The following is a 15,274-nucleotide window of genomic DNA, read 5'->3' as shown; positions in this document are numbered from 1 at the left end:
CCAAGGAGTGGTCTTTATTCCTTGCGTTCATGGACCTCTCCTTGGCCTTCGACTTGGTGAACAGGTACAAGCTGTGGGCCATTCTTCTGAGGATTGGGATCGATGAGGCATTGGTCAGGTATATGGCTTTACTTCACCAAGAGCTATTTGCAGCTGTGCGGGTCACAAATGAGGGGAGGTGCACGCCCCGTTTTAACTCCATGCGCGGGGTCAGGCAGGGCTGCATATTGGCCCCCCTGCTTTTCACAATTTACATTAATGCCTGAGCACCTACCTGGAAGAAGTAGATGGAGACGTTCCGCATGCAGGAGTAACTAAGATCCCCGCTCTCCTGTATGCGGACGACGCAGTGCTGATAGCTCGCACCGGCGTCTGTCTCCAACGGCTCCTGGACGCCTTTAGTACCTTCATGGACCAATTGGACCTGAAGATAAACACTAATAAGTCTCACACAATGGTTGTCGGGCGCCACAGAAATAAGGGAATAGTTAAAACCTTCAAATGCAATGTCGAAGTTGTTACCAGAGTCCCAGCTTTTCCCTACCTGGGGGTGCTTTTTGACGAAAGGGGTTCTTGGGGCCCCCAGGTCAGGGCTAAAAGCCTGGCGGTGGCCAGGTCATCTGCGGCCCTTATGGGCTTTGCAAATAGGTTGGGTGCCAGACCGATGGAAGCCCTTTTAAAGGTTTACAATAGTAAATGTATCTCACTGGCATTGTATGGCTCACCCCTCTGGGGTTACGTGCATCTCAAACCTATACAGAAGGCAGAAAACAGATTTCTATGTTCCCTTTTGTCTGTCCCACACTCTACACCAACTTTCTCCATACATGCGGAGGTGGGTCTGGATTTTGTTACCGATAGACTCAAAATGGCACCTTTAACCTTTTGGCTAAAGACGTTGCTCAAAAGGGATCTTACCCTCAATCACATGATCATGAACGATGTCATGTCTCTAGACGATTTTAAAAGGGTGCCATGGATGGCCTATCTAAAGAAGTCTTTTTCAGAACTGGGTCGCCCGGAACTTTTTACATCTCCTTCGAGCATCAAGAAACAGGGCATACACATTGTTAAGAAGCAGTTCATGATTAGGGCAAGAGTGGGGCGTGAGGAAAGGGAACTGCAGAAGCCGGCCGTGAGAAAACATTATCTGATAGTAAACTCCATTGCACTTGAACCTTACCTTAGCTTTGTCACCAGGCCATTTCATAGGTTTCTCCTGACCAAGTTCAGATTCAATCTGATACATTTTTATTTGGGTAATTTTAAAACATGGGAAAAACTAGTGTTAGCCCCCCCCTGTACCTGTGATAATTTTTCGGTTCAAGATACCTTGCATTTTGGTATGTTTTTTTTTTTTACAGAGCCTAGGAAAAAACATTTGTTACCTGTTTTAAGGGAGGCAGGTTTCTCCCAGGTGAGACCAGCCTTGCTCTACCTTCAATCATTGAGTAACATCCGTATTACATTTTGCATAGCAAACTTTTTAGTGGCGGCGGCTAGAACTAAATCACGTAAGATAGTACTGGGCCTTTCCCAATGAGTTCTATTTTATAAATTTTTAAATATTGATAAATTTTTTATATAACCCAATACAAAAGTATGTTATCAGATGTATTTGATTAGTATGTAATTGTACAGTAGATTTTTATCTGTATATAAATGTTTTTTATCTCTTTGTATGCTTTTTAACTAAATCGAATAAAGATTTCTTGACTGACTGACTGACTGAGTGAACCAACAATTTTAAATGCTTGGGGTTTACCTGCAGTGAGCGGACACTACCAGTGCGGTAGTTGCAGTGTGTGCCATTTGACCTCCCACACAAAAATATTAAACATTGAACCTGGGAAACAATGGGTACAACGCAGTCACACTAATTGCAACACTTGCGATGTGGTGTATCTGATAGTCTGCCCGTGTGGATTGAAATATGTGGGAATTACGCGAAGAAGGATCAAACTGCGCATCTGCGAACATCGCAGTAGTATCCAATGTCAGGAATTACCACTTAATTAACAAACAACTTTTTAGATAAAAAACATACACCCAATGAAATCAGGTGGACTATTATAGAACATCGAACCAATAGTACAGAGGCAGTTTTGTTCGAAAAAGAGCAGAGATGGATCTACCGTCTTTCTAGCCATTGATCAGGCCTGAATGATGACATACCCTGGGGCTCTGTAATGAGACATTAAAAGTCCCCAGTCAGTCTATGACTGATAAGGTATTCTCTACCCAAATATGATCATAGTTGTTACCTCAGACAACCTATTGCCCCCTACTGATAGGTGTGTTCAGTTATTTTTTAATGACATTATGCACATTGTGATACCCTTTATGAAAGACCGACATGGGTTATGTTCTGGCATGAGTCTATTCACTATGGTGCTTAAAGCTGTCCTTTTGTTATTTGCCTGACTGACAATGAAGCTATAATGTTTTTATTCTCAACAAAAAAAAGGAAAGAACACATGCAGGACATCGATCGGCAAAACTTGGTTTGGTGCTCTCCTCGCATTTGTTGGCAGTTGTTTATTGCCCAATCATGCGAGCTTACTAGCGTATTGCCAAGTTTGACTTTTATTGAGTTTATTTTGTAGTTTAATACTACGGGTCTCGCAGCAATTTACCACTGTCCCTTTAAATCCGGGTTCACATGATGACGCCGTTCTCCTTTTACGCTCACGTGACTGGAACCGGCAGGGTATTTGGTGAGCTTGTCTGCGCGTTGTTTGTATCATCCGGGCCACGGAAGTGCTACTGAAATAGGTAGACTGCGGGGAGACACTGGCTTGCAAGTAAGGAGGAGACTGCCTTGGGACAGTATTAGCATGCCGGATCCCCTCCAGTAGAGACAACCTTTTAAAATTATATCTTTTCTCCTTTACCCAGTTCAGATAGAGCACGGCGTGAAGAATACCTCTGCCGTTTGAGCCCATGATACTTGGACTCTGTCTGTTTAAAGTGAGTCCCTTCCTTCCTTTTTGTATAAATTTTGGGCCATTATCCTCCAGTCTGATTTTTACAATCTTATTTGTTAGGGCATGAACAATATTTTTAAACTGGACATCGAAAATAATAGATAATCTTCGATGTAACCTAGATTGATGTGACAAGACAATATTATCGGGAATTACCGATTTGCGCTTTTTAAACACAGAGAGTGCATGGTGTTTTGTCTTGCTTGAACCCAAGTCCGGAATAGGATGGATACACAGCCATAATAATTCTTAAACGGCATGTGCATGTTTGAAAAGGTTTTTTGCCACATGGGTGTTTGGGAAAACAGTTTATAATTCATCGATAAAATGTTTAAATACTAACATAACTTGAGTTCTCCTTCTTGATGGGACTGTGTAGTTTTGCTTGTTTATTACTGTTTTCTCTCTTTTCAACAGATTATTGGCCCTAGATAAGTCTAGGAGAGCCCCCACTGGCATTTTCCGTGAGTAACACTGGTTTTGGTATCACATCCTCACGGTAGGGTGCACCTTAGCGTGTGCAATTTATAGGTCCTGAAGAATGCTTGGCAAATTTTGCCCTATTTAAGGAGAAACATGTTGACCACTATTTTCTAGGACACAGGGTTTCGAACTAATGAACCCGAAATGGTCCGCTTTTCACTTGTTTTTAACAGATGCTGTTTGACCATGTATTAAAATGAATATAGGTTACAACCAGCTATCTTTTTAAATCACTCACATTAGCACTTTTCCTTGTTAATTTTTGCACATAGAAAAAAAAACAGCTCCGCTGTATTACAGGCGTAGTAGCATACTGGGGTGACATTTTGTTGCCCGAGTAGAATCCAATGATGAAGCATGTCACCGACCAGGTCGGTGAGTGAGGGTTCTTTTTTATCAAAGAAAATATTTTTCCTTTTATATAAAATATTTTTTTTCTTTTTCACCCTATCAATTTCTTGGGGCTATTGGTGTGGGATCATATACTCATGATCTTGTAGTATTTGTTGTCACGCTTTTGTTGTTGTTTAACACAAAGCAAACATGGCATTGCACCTCTTCAAAGTCTTGAGGGGATGTGCCGGACAGAGTTGAGTATGCAGAGAACAGATTTGTACATGTCAACATACAATGATGGTCTATTGAGTGAAGTGGATAGTGGAAGCATCCATGACAGTACAGTCAGTAGGGAAGATTATGGAATGGTAGTGCGTACATGCCCCCCCCCCACATGTTTAGGGTAGTGGGCTGGTTCGGCGTACGCAAGGTTAGCGTAGGGGGTATGAAGAAGAGGCAGGTTTCTCTGGGTGTGGTTCTCTTCCGGATTGGCGAACGTGTCTGCCAGGTCTGCGTACCTTACACCGCCACGAGGCTGACGGAGTGAGCGAAGTTGGCTGCATGAATGATGCTTTCAGCGTGCTGGTATGTAGAAACCGCCATGACAAATGCAGCACATATATTCCCCACAGTTCACCTTTCAACGCCGCAGTATGTGAAAGAGGGCCCACCACATGCCGAAGGAAGCTCCTGGTCCGAGGTCTGCGAGCTCGGAAGGCTCCTGAGATTAATGCTGGCTACCGCGACACAGGCACACAGCGCCCAGCCTGAGGCCCAGCACCATGGAGTGCTCTGTATACTACTAACACATTAGTCTGACAGGTACCAACAGTGGAATGGTGATTTTGATACCATAGTGGGTGATGTTAGAACTGTATCTGAGAGTGGAGATAAAGGTACTCCCTTCGACCAGGTGCAACCAACTCTCTGTCCCAACAGTGGAACGGTATCTTGATCCCACAATGGACGATGTCAGATATTACCTGGTGCTTGCTTTTCACAGAGCTCCCTCCGTTGAAGTGCATCAGACTCTGTGATTCAACAAGTTAACTGTTGCATATAATTATTGTGCTTGGTTGACTGCAGTCGCTGGACTACACCGTGGTACAGCAGGTCCGAAAGGTGAAACGGGGTCTTGATTCTATGATTGAGGATGTCAGAAGTTAAATTTGTGATGATTTATGTGTATCCCCTCCAATGAGGTGCAAGCAACTCTAGGCTCCAACAGTGGAACGGTGTCATGATCCCACAATGGATGATGTTAGAACTGCATCTGAGAGGGGAGATGAAGGTACTCCCTTCGACTAGGTGCAACCAACTCTACGTCCCAACAGTAGAACGGTGTCTTGATCCCACAATATACACAATATTGTTTTATTAGAACATTGGAATGTTGGGAGGTCCATTGAAAACAATGGAGTAGCTCTGGGCTTATAATAGCTGGTATAAGCCTGAAGTTTCAACATTCTAATGTTTCTTTGTTAACTGCTCTGGCTGTGAGCAAAGGCTTCAGGGAGCCTGAGGGGATTCCAATCCCTTCGCGCGCCCTTAAGGCTTTGTTTTATTTGTTAGAACATTCACCTTCTAGTGGCAGAATGTTCTAATAGCATTATAGCCCTTTGTAGCTGGGCTATACCAGCTATTAAAGTCCCTCTCCCTTTTTAAAGCTTGTCTTTAACGCTGTAGAGGGGTTTTAAAAGCTGGTATAGCCTGCTACGTCAGGGTATAAGGCTTTAGTATACTTGCTTGAATAACTATTTTTAGATGAGTTATAGGTTTAGTAAAATGACCAAAATCATCTTGCAAGTCCAAAGGAACAGTGAATAGTGTAGACTGTGGACAGATGAAATCCCAATTTGAATTGTTTTGATTTATTTATTGTAGAGTTTTCTGAAATTTATGTTGTGTATATTGTGAAGAGGCAGTGAAAAAAAGTATTCATAGGTGTGTGAGTACTGCCTTCAATTGACATTGCAGACAGTAGTGTTCACAATTCAGATCGACTGGCTATTGTAGATGACGCAGTCCTGTAAGAAGAGACATTGCTGTAGTGCGCTCTGTCTGCACCACTCATACGAATTATTGCAGGTTCCGCACACGGTCTTTGTGGCTTCGTGCATTGAAAACTGTGGAGCTCAAGTCAATGCCACGTGGCGGTGGGCCCTTGCTGAACAGTTTCTCTGGCCAACACTGCAGACAGCAGTGTTCATATTTGAGATTGAGTTGGTATTGTAGATGATGCAGTCTTGTAGGAAAAGACATTGGTCCAGTGCACTCTGTCCGCACGATACATCCGCATCATTGCAGGATCTGCACATGCTTTTTTTTGCTTTGCGTATGACAAACTGGGCAGCTCAACTGAATGCCACGTGGCTGTGGGCCCTTGCTGAATGCTCTCTCTGGCCTATGCTGCAGACTTCAGTGTTCACATTTGACATTGAATCTGTATTGTAGATGACACAGTTCTGTAGGAAAATAAATTGCTCTAGTGTGCTCTGTCTGCACCACTGATACGCATAATTGCAGGTTCTGCACATGTTTTTGTTTGCTTTGTGTATTACAAACTGTAGAGCTCAAGTTCATGCCACGTGGCTGTGGGCCCTTGCTGACCGCTCTCTATGGCCTACACTGCAGACAGCAGTGTTCACAATTGAGATTGAGTTGCTATTGTAGATGAGGTAGTCCTGTAGGAAAAGACATTGCTCCAGTGCGTACTGTCTGCACCATGCATACGTATTATTGCAGGCTCTGCACACGCTTTTTTGTTGCTTCACTTATGACAAACTGGGCAGGTCAAGTCAGCTTACGTAGCTGTGGGTGCTTGCTGACCGCTGTGATACTTTTACAATAGAATAATTTCTGTAATATTACACATCTACTGTCCCTACCTTACTGCAGCACAAATTATTAATTCTGTTAAAATTGAATCTCTGTGTGTGATCCAATGATTACTGTTTTAGTTGATGCTAGCAGCAACCATTCCCTGAGGGCTTGTTTACACTCATCCCACATGCATCCAGCACAGACGTCACTGGATATGTGACACTGGTAATAAAAAGAAGTTGAGTGCACGTGCCCGTACCCACTTCCACTATCTACCTGTGCCCGTGTAATCATTATCTATGCATGATACTGTCTTTGGGCCATACTATATTACGTTGTGCTGTGGACAGCGTTTGCAACCATGTTACCTCTGCTATTGGAGAAAATTTCGATAACTTTTAGGTATATGGCTGTCACAGGTGGAAGGCTACTTTACAGACCATGAATATTAATGAAGATGATGGTTGCATGTTGTGTGTAGTCCAAGATATGTGTATATTGCAAAACGTTTAGAAAAAACTCTCTAAGCAGAAAAGGTGTGTCTCTTGAAATACAGTACAGATATTGACTATTGCTTCCTCTCATATACACTTTAAAGTTATCTAGATATAGTTTGAAGACAAAAAAAAGAGGGAATGGGGTATGCGGCTTGACACCGTATGTCTATGACGTAACACAGGGCTTGGTAGCGGTCATTCGTCGCATTCGCAACGCGCAGCGGGCATCACCCCATATGTACATGACGTAACGCGCCGCTTGGTAGTGCGAACCGGTCGCATACCAGAGTAGCAGTTGGTGTGAACTCATACGTATATGTTGTTATGCGGGACACAGTGCCACAAACTCCAGTCGGACCGTCGGAAACAAAATGTGCATCATTTAAATGTGGTGGATAGAATTCGCGTGCTGATCGAGCTTGGTTGACTACCGGTACGGGACTGTAGTTTTCTCAAAAAAATAAGAAAAAAATGATATACATATTTTTTGGGGAAGATATAAAAGATTACACAATTTCTAAAGTTTAAAAAAAAGATACTAGAGTTGCAAAATATTAAAAAAGAATTGGAAAAAATATAGGCTTTATAAACATTAAAATATGAAATTAACATTTAAAAAACCTTAGAAATTCACTGAAAAAACATTGGTTTAAGGAACGTTATAGTTAGTTGAACATTTGACTCATACAAAACCAGAGAAATTCGCCTGTTTTAGATAGTTGAGCTAACTATAACTCGCGCTCCCGCAATGCACTGCTGATGACGTCACATATTACATCACTCATGACATGTCAGTGACATCACTGATGACATCACTGAAGACATCTCAAATGACATCACTCATGACATCACTCATGACATCATCCATGTGACAATCTGATGCACATACTGATGCTCTAATATAAACTTTGATACACCCATTCTAAAATGCTGACTACTATTTTTGAAACCATACACAGAAGAATGTCATATACTACATAGCACTCACTATTTCCTAGGACTACACACACATCCAGTCCCTTATATAAGTAGTTACTCATCAATACAGGACTATATTATGCACGCATACATCTATACATGCAGTCACACTCTACCACTCATCCATAAAGTTACTCACACCTAGTCAGTAATGTAAAGAATCAATCACATACCCATTTAATCTTGTATACAGTTATACACACCAACTTCGTTATTTTTAGACATATCACATCGCTTATTTATACAGATACTAACACATATTTAGTGTCTTTTACAATCACTGATAGAAGCAGACACTTATTTATATACCCACTCTTCAAATAACTTGGTCTGACGTATACTAATTTATATACTCCAACACTCACATATAGTGGTTTAAAACGTGTAGTCACAGATATACCACTGAGACATTTATTCACTCACCAACACATCCATAGACACACTAACTCACCCATACCGCCCTTCCCAGATGCACTTTTTAATCCATACAACTACTGAATCACCGACTCAGACATCTATGCACAGACTGATACACCCACCCACCCACACAGACACTCAGGGACCCATACAGATACTCAGACAACAAATCAATAACCTATATAGACACTCATGTAGATATTCTGCAACCCATGCAGTTGCTTACACACCAATGGAGAGACTAATACAGACTTTCACACAGTTTAGTCACTAACCCATGCATTCAGTAAGACATGTTCAATCACTCACTTATACAGTCAGTTACACACCTATGAAATAATTCCTTTAGTCACTTGTACATTTATTAATTCTTCAATTCACCTTGGCATATAAATATATTTTCCAGTGAGACAAATTTTAAACATGGGCATCACCCGATGGAAGGGCTTTTAATTAACGAACGAAGAACCCGGGACCACAGAGACCATCATGCCTGGCGAACTTAACTATTAAGACCACTAGAGGGCCGGCAACAATATAAAACAACTAACCTTACCTGTGGCTCGAGTTCTGTTCCTGCTCACCTGGGGTGCCTTTGAAGAAGTTCAGAGACTTGAACGAAATGCATCAGGCCCCTGCCCAATATTCTTTGGGCCGTACTATATTACGTTGTGCTGTGGACAGCGTTTGCAACCATGTTACCTCTGGTATTGGAGAAAATTTCAGTAACTTTTAGGTGTATGGCTGTCACAGGTGGAAGGCTACTTTACAGACCATGAATATTAATGAACACATCCATAGATACACTAACTAACCCATACAGCCCTTCCCAGATGCACTTTTCAATCCATACAACTACTGAATCACCCACTCAGACATCTATGCACAGACTGATACACCCACCCACCCACACAGACACTCAGGGACCCATACAGATACTCAGACAACAAATCAATAACCTATATAGACACTCATGTAGCTATTCAGCAACCCATGCAGTTGCTTACAAACCAATGGAGAGACTAATACAGACTTTCACACAGTTTAGTCACTAACCCATGCATTAAGTAAGACATGTTTAATCACTCACTTATACAGTCAGTCACACGCCTATGAAATATTTCCTTTAGCCACTTGTAAATGTATTCATTCTTCAATACACCTTGGCATATATACATATATTTTCCAGTGAGACAAATTTTAAACATGGGCATCACCCGATGGAAGGGCTTTTAATTAACGAACGAAGAACCCGGGACCACAGAGACCATCATGCCTGGTGAACTTAACTATTAAGACCACTAGAGGGCCGGCAACAATATGAAACAACTAACCTTACCTGTGGCTCGAGTTCTGTTCCTGCTCGCCTGGGGTGCCTTTGAAGAAGTTCAGAGACTTGAATGAAACTCGTCAGGCCCCTGCCCAATATTCACTCAAAATAAATGCTGTTGCATAAGGTGTACCGTTTGCGGCTCATTTTCTCTTCGCAATGGGGGAGACACAGATGATACATATATATATATATATATATATATATATATATATATATATATATATATATATATATATATATCAATGCTCGAAGGTGTCCACCTTTGAGTAGCACGCGAACAGCAGCTTGGTTTATGTATAGGTGAGGACGGGGATCCACTCGTAGACGCCGCTCCGTACGGGATCTGCCCGACGCGTTTCGAAGCTCCATATGCTTCTCTTCAGGGGCTTTAACGGAAGCGGTGTGCGCAACCGCCAACCCACTTCCCCATTTTATATATAACACACCCACCGGTGGGAGGCTCAAATGAGACTGTGCATTCTGGGAAGTGTGGTCCGGGAAGCACACAATCAAGTCCTGTATGGACTCCACAAGTGGGCCCGTCCTCGATTCCAAGTACGACTGCTGCTTCACTTTCGTGACCCCCAGGGAAGTGGGTTGGCGGTTGCGTACACCGCTTCCGTTAAAGGCCCTGAAGAGAAGCATATGGAGCTTCAAAACGCGTCGGGCAGATCCCATACGGAGCGGCGTCTACGAGTGGATCCCCGTCCTCACCTATACATAAACCAAGCTGCTGTTCGCGTGCTACTCAAAGGTGGAAACCTTCGAGCATTGATATATATATATATATATACATATATATATAAAACATATTTAAACTTTACAGAAACACACATTCACTGGATGATGTTCTAAGTGATGTCATCAAGGATGTAATTTGAGATGTCATAAGTGATGTCATCAGTGATGTCACTGACCATGTAATGAGTGATGTAATATGTGACGTTAACTACCCCACGACATCATAGATCACTTAAACCTGACCTAGAATTATGAATTGTATAATTTCTTACTTAGACAGATATGTATGTATAAATCATGTATGATGCATTATGAGGTTTACTTTTTCCATCATTTGTAATTTATACTTATTTAGGTGGTTGTTACAATTATGACCCATGGTTACATCAATCCTTTAACCATGAAAAAATGGCGCCCAAACCAATGCTCCATTTACTTTTGTCAGTCCTCTTTCCGTTTCCATTGTGATATTGACTTTTAATGGACAAATACTCTGCATTATGTTGTGTGAACAAGCCCTTTCGGGGGCGAAACGCGCCAGATTAGGTTTATGACTACAATAAACCTCTTTGCATTGGTATAGCTGCAGACTCTGGTGTTTATTTGTGGGCTTGAGTGCTCGATTGGAACTTCGTTCTCTATGCCATATAAATATATATATATATTACCTACTGGCGGTCGCCAGTAGGTATATATAGTTAGGATTTTTTCTCTATGGGTTTTTTGAAAATTCTATGTCTAATAACTTTGGCGTTTGTGGACGGAATCGGCTGAAATTTTCAGGAAAATGGCACATTTTGTTTCTGAGCAGCCCTTGAAAATTTGGGGGGGGTTCGTCCAGTGGGGGCCGAGAAAAAAGGGGGGTCCCAAAACGTGTTTTTAACATTGAGTTTTCCATAGGGCGGTTGGCCTCACTTTTAGCCCGAACGGCTGAATGGATTTGCACGAAACTTGGCAAAATTGTAGGGACTGGTAGCCCGATGTGCCTTTTGTAGGTCTCAATATATGTGCTCCAGTGGATTTTGAGAAATTAACGTTTAAAAAAAGATATATATCTGTAACAGCGGACCGGTTAGCGCTCTGGTTCGCGGACTTTTCGCGCAACGGAGCTTTGTGAAGCGAAGCTGATTGGTTCTCCGGCGTCTGTCAACATTCCAAACAGTCCGTAGCGGCCGCCATCTTGTCTCTCGGTAGGATCGAGAGACAAGAGGAGGTCAAAACAAAGGGGGAAATAACTATAAGGGGGCATAGTAGATCCTCGCTGACCCCCTAGGTTTGATGTGGAGGTTTTAAAAGGGCCCCGCGGGGCAAAAAAAAAACAAAATAATAATAATCGAACGGCTGAATGGATTTGCACGAAACTTGGCAAAATATTAGGGACTGGTAGCCCGATGTGCCTTTGCTAGGTCTCAATATATGTGCTCCAGTGGATTTTGAGAAATTAACGTTGAAAAAAAGATATATATCTGTAACAGCGCTCCGCTTCGCGTACTTTTCGCGTTACGGAGCTTTGCGAAGCTGATTGGTTCTCCGGCGTCTGTCAACATTCCAAACAGTCCGTAGCGGCCGCCATCTTGTCCCTCGGTAGGATTGAGAGACAAGAGGAGGCCAAAGCGAAGGGGGAAATGACCATAAGGGGGCATAGTAGATCCTTCCTGACCTCTTAGGTTTGATGTACCATTTTGCCAAGTTTGGTGTAATTCCGTTCAGCCATTCAGGCTGTAGACGTATGTAAATGTCCTATGGAAAATTGCATGGGGAAAACACATTTGAAAGTGTTGAAATTTAGAACCAATTAAAATGTTACTTTGGTTTTGTATTTGTGTGTGATGAAAGTTAATTGGTTATGTATATATGTCAAATGAGAGGAAACCACAGCCATTTTGTGATACTACTGTCTGAGGTACATTTGTGAGGAATTTTTGGTGGTGAATTTCTGGTGTTTGATTTACACAGTACTAACACTTCTGCTACTTTTAAAAAGGTGAGTTGTTAATTTGTATGGGGAACTATGTTGTACACTTGAAGATAATTTGAAAAATGTTTTCTGTTATTTATTTGCAGTCCTTCTGTTATACTAAATACTTGATAAAGTTAGTTTTATATTATGTATTACTAAAGACGATAAATGAAAGTGATTATTTTTTTCTGCAATTTACAGCAAGCAATTTCAAAATAAAATGGCTCACAATGAAGAGACCGTGGCAATTTCTTTTGAATTGTCCAACACATTGATTGAAATTGAGAGCACCAATAATGAAATATTGTCACAAGGAGGACATGACTTGTATGATTCCATTAGATTGATTGAAATGGACAGCACCAAGAATGAAATATTGTCACAAGGAGATGACTTGAATGATTCCACTACATTGATTGAAATTGAGAGCACCAATAATGAAATATTGTCACAAGGAGGAGATGGCTTGTATGATTCCATTAGATTGATTGAAATGGACAGCACCAATAATGAAATATTGTCACAAGGAGGAGATGACTTGAATGATTCCACTACATTGATTGAAATTGAGAGCACCAATAATGAAATATTGTCACGAGGAGATGACTTGAATGATTCCACTACATTGATTGAAATTGACAGCACCAATAATGAAATATTGTCAGAAGGAGGAGATGACTTGAATGATTTTTTTGATCAATCTCTTGATGGCGAATTTATCGAGTGTTTGGAGACCATAGAGTTACAAGAATCATCATTGGAGACTTTTAATGAGGACATTGCTGATGAGGACATGTTACTAGTTCTTTCAAATTTAGAAAATTCTGAAGAATAAATTTATATTTAGAAATCAAAAATTGTTTGAGACATTATTCATTTTTATTTTTAATTTATGAGGTTGTAGCGAAGTGATTGTAGTATAAAATGAGACTTATAGTATAGAGTGCAACATTTTTATGTTACATGGTAAGTTTACTCATATTTACTTCCCTTCTGCCACTATATTATCTCCAATGTGTATTTGACATGTCTTCTTCATCTCCGGCCTCCTTTCTCTCACTGTGTGTCTCCGATGCATCTTATCGCTGCTATTTTGTGTAATTACAGAAGAGAGTAAAATAAAATAGTTCGGAACGTGAAAAGGGGGCAAAGTAGAGTACTCCTCACCCCCTAGGCCTTTTTAGGCGGTCCCAAAAGGATCAGTTTCTGCTTTCCTGAGAGATTATGGTATGAGTTCCATATACCACAATAACTTGCATTACAACATGCAAGATATCTATCTCCTATTACCAACTTTTGGAGATATTCGCGCTAAGCGCGAATATCTCCAAAAAGTAACACCTGCCCTGAGCAGTTCTTAGCCATGTTATCCAATGGGAGGTGGATAACATGGCTAAGAGTATTCGCTCGGTAATGCATGAATATCGCTGAGTTTTTAGCGATATTCATGCATTGCGGCCGTTTATTATCGCATTTGCGATAAACCTTGATAATAGTAAGGTTTATCTTCGATAATTTCTGACGATGCTTAGTGGTAAAAAATTGGTTGGTAAGCATCGTTAGCGATAAATATCGCTTAACTTTGGTAATATGCCCCAACGTCTGTTAACGTTCGATTCGAAGGAAATGAGGAAGTGTTGAAAAACATTGTCTGCGCCATCTTGCCTTTTTTGAAATGCCACACTTTTGTCGTGCACGGCAGCCATTTTAGATGTCTTGACCAGACCCACTCTCTGCACGCTGTCGATTCGTAGCATGGCTCCTCACCCTCGTAAGCATCTCCCCCAGGCACTGGTCACCACCGCTCTCTGTCTTATGCATGGGCAATAAACCTTCCCCCATCTGCGCTGCTCTTCCCTGAGAATCACACTCTGTGCCCGCCCGACACCTCCCTTTCGCCCTATTCGCTTCCGCACCCTCTGACACTCCTCTTCCTCTGTGTCCGATTGTCCAGGCTATCAGCTAGCCCTGCAGATGTAGTTTATGGCTCCAGCTGTAAAGATTCACCCCTCTTCAAAGGAGTTATAGTAGATCAAGGCCCACACCCGATGAGATCCGTCACACCACACGTGTTCCTACTATCTGAAAACCATCCTGTATTGTGATTGGTGAGGGGACCGAGCCTGAAGCGGAAGATTCTAGGAATGACTCTTTGTACATCAAAGTTTTTACAATTATGTGTCACATTAAAAATATATAGCACTCCAACAAAGTAGTAGGAATATAAAACTTTAATAACATATAAATATATACAACAAAACAAAAACAGTAAAAACATTTAAACAACGAAGAGACCGTGGCAATTTCTTTTGAATTCCTGATGAGGACATGTTACTAGTTCTTTCAAATTATGAAAATTCAGAAGATGTTGCCTGGGGGTGGGTCGTCAGTAGCAGTCTGTTGTGCGAATAGTTCCAAGGCAGCAGAACGCGCTGAAATCTAGATGGCACGAAAGTGATGTCTAGTAAGTTGCCGCCCAGCAAATAACGGCGTGGGGCGCCGCGGGGGTGAGTGAGTCCAGTAGGCACCACAGCTATTCTTACCGGCATTGCAGAATTACTGCTGGGGACAATGCCTGTGCTGTAGCAGGGTCACAGCAGAAACAAAAAGGATTCTGTTGAAGATGTTGTTGGTTTTCAATTTGAAAACAGTTCTGGTGTCAACTGCTATGCTAATGTAGTGGTTAATGTTTTGTTTTCTCTAGAAAATGTAAAAGAGG

This window comes from Lissotriton helveticus, chromosome 7, assembly GCF_964261635.1.
Source record: "Lissotriton helveticus chromosome 7, aLisHel1.1, whole genome shotgun sequence".
In the NCBI taxonomy this organism is placed as follows: Eukaryota; Metazoa; Chordata; class Amphibia; order Caudata; family Salamandridae; genus Lissotriton; species Lissotriton helveticus.
Note: the sequence above shows the minus strand (reverse complement) of the source record.